This window comes from Lepisosteus platostomus, chromosome 4 (assembly GCF_059453375.1).
Source record: "Lepisosteus platostomus isolate fLepPlt1 chromosome 4, fLepPlt1.hap1, whole genome shotgun sequence".
NCBI classification, from domain to species: domain Eukaryota; kingdom Metazoa; phylum Chordata; class Actinopteri; order Semionotiformes; family Lepisosteidae; genus Lepisosteus; species Lepisosteus platostomus.
The window spans coordinates 5,311,113-5,318,013 of NC_142614.1; positions in this window are offsets into that span (position 1 = coordinate 5,311,113).

The window sequence follows — 6,901 nt, forward strand, 5'->3', positions numbered from 1 at the left end:
TAGTGTCTGCTCCATTTTATGCTTGGCGTTGTGTTGCGGATCTCTCACCTCTGGGTCAAGGATGCTCATTGTTCAGTGAGGCAGGATGGGATGTTAACGATGCACTTCCGCAGAATTTCTTGTTTCTTAATTACCTGGTAATTAAGCATTGTACCTGTGCTAAATGGGGTGTTTTTTCTTCATCACTCCACGGAAGTGATTTTCCACAAAGAAGTAATAATAATAATAAGAGGAATGATATAATCACCCCCACTAATAACACAATTTGAATTCAGAGTGCAGGAGTCTGCATCTGACTGGGAAGTGTGGGCTGTCTTCACAATGGTCAGGGGCTTTGGTTGTGACCCAGGGTCTCTCCGATCCTCTGTAAATCCCTCAAGCACTTCTTTGTTGATCCACACGCATGGAACTGCTCTGGAATGTCCCCCACGAAAGACAAGCAATGCGAGGAATTCTTGCGGTTGCTTTCAGACAATGGACCATGCCAACAGAACTGCAAAAGCCAAGAGTCAAGAGCATGGAATCCTGTGCGGACTATACAGAGGCACTTCAGAATGGCTTTCAGTTACAGTGATCATCTGAAATGTGCAAGTTCCCATCTATTGTGGGCCTGGTCAAATCGGTACACTTTGCCAGGGGGCTGGGCCTTGTGAGTCAATTCTCAATCATAGAGTGCAACTACAGGACAGTAGTTGATCTTTTTTTTTAAAAAAAAGAAACACATCCATTATAAACAACATTCCTTTTTTGTGCCTGACAAACGGAGCCCGATTTAGCCAGTGAAGAGACAATCTTATCCATAAGGGAAACGGAAGGTCAGGGAAGGGAAGGGATACGCTGAAAAAAGAAGGAACTTGTAAATATGTCACCCAGTGACTGCCCTCCCTCCAGGAGAATAAAACGTAGCCCTCATTTCTCACTTGTGCAGCACATCTGACCAAAACACGCACTGTGAAGTAAAGTCAAAACAGCCCTTGAACTTTCAGAGTGAAGCTGTAGTGAACCTGCAGTTTTTGTTGTAATGAATGCCGCGAAAGGAAACCCAAAGGTGAAGCTCCGCAATGTCAGTCCTGCCTGGGTGCTGGATGATATTATAGCAGAACAGAGCAGGGACCGTACCGGAGGCGCTGAGAAGCTCTTTCTTCCCTCCGCTAAAGTTTCAGCTTTCAAAATGAGGGAGTTCACCTTTTTTTCACCATTAGAAACGGAGAAATTACGAGTTAAAGGCTCGTGAAAAAGGCCCGCTTAATTAAAGCCTTTAATTAATTCCCTTACACACCTAAAAGAAGGCTCATGCAGCAGTTTTTGCGTCCATGGGCCCTGTGTGATATGTCTGCTGCTATATATTTATTAAAAGAAGAAGAAAAGATTGAAAATGTAGGAAGGCCAGGAGGCTTCACACCTCGTTTGCTCCAAGTGTTCCCAAGTGGGGGGAGGAGGGAGGCAGCCGGGTTCACGCCAGTCACTCCAATCCACACACCAGAGGCCCCACGGCTCCAGGCCTTAATGGGCTCCTGCTGCCCTGCGGAGACTTTCTGCTTGCTTATTCTACGCAAGAATAAGCACTTACCCTATTCAGGATGTGACTTATCGCTCCGTCATCAGAACCACTCTAAAGACGTGTGAATTGGAAGTAATTTAGGCTGAACACTGATGTACTGTGACTAGAAGTAAAACACCTAGCACCGTGCAGAGCAGACACAAGCTCAGCAACATCTGTATAATTTGCCCTTTTTATTGCATTCTACAGTGCCCCACAGGAACGCTCTTGTAGAAGCATAAGATTGCACGCTGTGCACGACCAGTGCAGGGGGGAAACTGGTCAGTTCTTTCCAGATTGTGCCAAACCATGCAGCTCTTTCGTGCCTGTAGAAATATCAGCCACTTTCAGCTGCCTCATACCCTATGTACGCCTTGGGTGTAGAGCACAAGGCTGAACCACCCCATACTGCTGTGTTTGTGTCTGTTCTGTGCCCAGGGTTGTGTGCGTATTCACGTTTTCCCCAGATCAAGATGGCTCATTTTATTCTTTAATGGACTGTGAATGGAATGAAGTGGAGGAAAGCACATCAAAGAGAAAGAATTCCATTACAGTGTGTGTTTGGGGTAGAGGACAACTGCATACTTCCCCTCCCCCATCAAGACTTATTTATTATTTTGCTTTTAAAGCCGGTCTGTGAGTTTTAAATTCCCAAAGCACAGATTAAATAGCAGCGCCGAGGAAAAAGGGGCAACAAACTTCTGAATGGGAATAAGAATCTTCCCAGGAAAACATGCTGGGCTGTGGAATGCTTTTGGACGAGGCAGGAAATAGGGGGTCACATAAGCAAACATGAAGGAGCAGCTCCCCCGAGGAAGAGCGCACACATGGCCGGAGTCTGTCCCTAACAGTTGCAACTCCTGGTCTGTGAAAGAGGAGGGGCCCAGGATTGCGCACTGTGCTCACGGAAAGATCCCAGCCCTGCCACTGGAGCAGGCGCCCACACCCCTGTGGTGACCACACACCCCGCTCTGCACTCGTATAGCCACCCCTGCACTTGAACACAGGCACTTACCAGTAGCTGCCTTGTCGTCACGTCCTGACTCATCGGGGAAGACCAGAAAATACATGTACCATGAAACAGCTGTCCCGACACTATTAGGACATTCAGATGCCACTGCAGGGCTGAAGGAAAATGAACAGCATATGACCTCTCTCACCTTCTACCTTCCTGCTTGGGAGATGTCTGAGCAGGTCAGTGTCGGTCATCAGGAGTCAGACACAACTTGTTTTTTTAATACACTTATAAGGTTGTTATTGGCAAGGTTCATGTTTTGTGAGGCATGTTGAACACCCCTACTCTTTTCAAGAAACAGGCTGAGATTTTTAACAACCAGAGAGACAGGACCTCAGCTTTACATCTCAGCTGAAGGACAGCATCTTTTTACAGTATACAGTTATACTGGGGCATTAGGACCCACATGGACTGCAGGATGAGCGCCCCCTGCTGGCTCCACTGACACCTCTTCCAGCAGCAGCCTCAGCTTTCCCAGGAGGTCTCCCATCCAGGTACTGGCCAGACTCACACCTGCTGAGCTTCAGTGGGCTGCCAGCTGTGAGCTGTGAGCTGCACGGTGATATGGCTGCTGGCAATGGAGCAGCTGTTAACTCTGCATTAAAATCAGAGTTCATTCAGTGTCTGATGCCTGACACTTTCGATTCATTGCTGTTCATTTTATCAGTGTCAAAACAAGAGCCTCCCATACAGGATCATCAAATCAGGTTTAAACATAAGTCCAAGACGCTCATAGGGTGACACAGCCCACATGCTAAAAATCTGGGGAAATCTTTTTTTTTTATTCCTGACCTTTGAGCTAGCGTCAGCTCTCTAACGTCATTTCTCTCCTCCCTTGTGTTACTGAAACCGCTGAAGAAAGGGAGAGCTGCCTTCATGTTGCTGAGGTAGTGAAAGAATGTTTTCATGACCGATCAAAAGCATTGGAACACATACCTGGACTATGAAGTGTGAACTTTGACCCTTTAGACCAGGTAGTGGTGAGACCTCTAAAAGAGAGTGTGAAAGAGACCACAGCCACTCCAATCTTGATTTGTTTCTGGGTCAAATTCAGGATATCAGTAAAAGCAAGACAGCCAGAATGGAAACCCTGGTCATTTTCTTTCCTGAATTGTTATTCCAGACTGGGAACATGTCTAGCAACTTCCCTGTGGGAAGCTGAAGTCTGTCTGTCTTTCCTGCTTCTCTTTCCAGACCCGGCGTCCCCACCCGGTCAGGAAGGCCGAGATCGGCCGGCAGTAAGTCTCGGATCACTTTCTGTGCTGTGCGTCTGGAAGACCCAAGGGACTGGCTCACTTCCAGGATCACGTCCCGTCATCTCTTCCAGGAGAGTGGGAAACACTCACGAGTGTTTATAACGATAGCTCAGGAGGGAAGACAACAGCCATGCTCACTTAACCTCGGCTGTCGGTAATTTGTAAGCAATCCTGATGTCTTTTCCTTACCTCAAACTTCATAGATACTGTATGTGATCCCCTCCTCTCCCTTCTCCACCCCATGTGCACCCCTCATTCTGGTGGGGGGGTCCCAGACTCCTCGTCCTGTGGCCAGGAGGTCAGCTCTCGGCCAAGCAGGCCAATTCAAATGTCCCGTGACTAAAACAATCAATAAACCTGTCCATACTCTCATTTCTTGGGGGGTGTAATTCCTAGTGAATTGGAAAAAAAGAGGCTGAATCACACAAAAAAAAAGTGTTCAAACACATAAAATGGGAATACTCTCCAGCGGGCGTGTGCTGTCAGTAGAGTCTGCAAGGTGAGGATGGAGAGGCAGGGGCGGAGGTCAGAAATGAAAGCTCTTGGAAAGCACAAAAAAAAACATGAAGGAGGGATCAGAGATAGAGCAAGACAGGAAGTGCAGCAGAGGGCTGGTTGTCCCTCAGCGGCTAAGATGTCCTGACCCATTTTAACTTTTAAGTAGATTAGGGAAGCTATAAATATACGGTATATAGATATACTCCGCACAGAAGCGCCAAGTTGCTCCGCTTCAAATTGAGTAATAGAGTGCTAAGAGGATTTAGGAGGCAGTAATTTCCTGTGCTGTAAAAGCTATGAGCTAATGTAAGAAGTGTTTGGTCATAAGCGTGTTACAGTAAGAAAGTGAAACTAGGGAATTTCATAAAATCCTTGAATATTCCAGTAAAGCTCCCTTCCTCACAGCCAGCATGGACCTGCCCTGGGGAATCAACCTGCATAAATTAAGCAACTTTGCAAATTCTGTGCTGACAGTAGTCTTAATTAAAAGAAGAACAAGTCCTGTACATGTGCATAAGAGCATAAGAAAGGCTACAAATGAGAGGTGGTTATGTGGCCTTATCTAGTCTTTTTGGTAGTTAGTAATTGATTCATCTCATCCAGCCGGTTCTTGAAAGATGTCATAGTTCCAGCTTCAGCAGCATGGGCAGCTAGCCTGTTCCATGCTCCCACAACCCTTTGCGTGAAGAAATGCCTCTTGTTCTCCTGTTCAATGCATCCAAATCGTTTTTCCATTTGCGTCCTCGAGATTCTGTTTCATTGTCAATTCTTTGTGTCAAACCAGTGAGATCGGCTGGTAAAAGGGATGGATGTATAAAGGGGACAGGAGAAAGCTAGCTGGCTTGGGAGCTTTACGACTCTCCTCATGGGCTTCATTTCCTGACTTCGGAAGCCTGCTTTCGGATGATTTCCGAATACGCGGGAGCGCAGGGAAACAGCGGGCAGTGCGAGCCTGGTCACGTTGCCGACTCGGGTCTCCAGTCCCCTTGCTCCGGGCAGCTGTGGGGGGAAGGAGAATCCTCTGCTCACAAATGCCCACCTCACACAGGAGTCAGAGGTCAACGCAGACCGGGAATCCACTGGTGTAACTGATGTGGCAAATGATGCTTCAAGGTTTGTTGAAAACAAAAATGTGTAGCAAGCCTTTAGGATAATGCCACTGACTGCTTCTATTACTGTGCAAAAGCTATTTTATCTACACAGATGCAGCCTCCCCCATCCCTCATTCACATCACAGCAGCCCTGCCTTCTCTCCTGTGCAAACACTAGAGGGCACTGCACCCACATTCAAAAATCCCCCCCCCCCACCCCAAAATGTACTATAAATAATAATAATTATTATAATAATAATTGCTTACACATATATAGCGCTTTTCTGGACAGTCCACTCAAAGGGCTTTACAGGTAATGGGGTACCCTCCACCACCACCAGTGTGCAGCCCCACCTGGATGATGAGACAGCAGCCATAGTGCGCCAGTCCTCTCCCCACACACCAGCTCTCAGTGGGAGGAGAGCAGAGTGATGAAGACAGTTCAGAGATGGGGATTATTAGGAGGCCATGATTGGCACTAAACGGCGAAAATTAAAGAAAACGCCGAACACAGCAGTGGTACTAATAAGCCTTTTTGTTCTGTATTATTTTGGGTTAGAAATCCCATTTCTGTATAATGGGGCATTTAGCAGGGACTCCATCCTTCAAAGCACTGACATACGATCAGCCTCCTAAAACAATAACCGGAAATAATCTCCTAACACAAATGTTATGCCCTTCGATGGATGGGATGTAAGTCCCATCCAGTGTGTATCTCAGTTTGTGCCAGGTGCTTGATATTGAATAAGCAGATTAGAAAATGGATGGATGAACACATTACATTATAATGCTGATATTAATAATCAAGTCCTGGTATCTGTGGACATGCAGATATACAATTAAATTATTGAAGGCAAATCCTGAAAAGATTACCAAGAATGATTGTTTTAAACAATTAAGAGAAACATTCCCAGATTTGCCTCAGATATATCCCTTGTTCCTAGAAAAAGATAATTTAATGCTTTGCTCTCACGCAATTCTGATCTGATTACTTCATCAATCAAAATAAACAGCCAGTTTAATCCATCCCTGAATTACAATCTAGCAAATAATTAGAGGACCTGAGTGAGATGAGCGCATTGTGTGAGAATAAATCCACAATTTAAAAACATCACAGGCCTCCGGGAAGAAAGGAGTCAGACACCTGTGGTTTAAATTCAGCAGAGACTTGTGCCAATAAAAACATTACACAGTGTCACCAACCTGCCATTCACACCCCCTTTGGTGCAGACTCCAGCTGAACAGCAGCGTGATCCATTTCAGGTTTAACTGGCAGTAGGGTTTTACGCAAGACAACAGCAGTGACCAACAGCAGGTAAACACCTTAAAAAAATAGTTTACATATTTTTAATGCTTTCACTGGGTGTCTGGTCTTCGAAACCAGTGAATGCAAGTGGAAACTCCATCTTTAATCTGTTCAAATGACTGAAAAAGCTGGTCACAGATCGACACGGGATGTTAAAAGTCCCGCTGAGTGAATATTTTTGTTGCTGTCATTTCT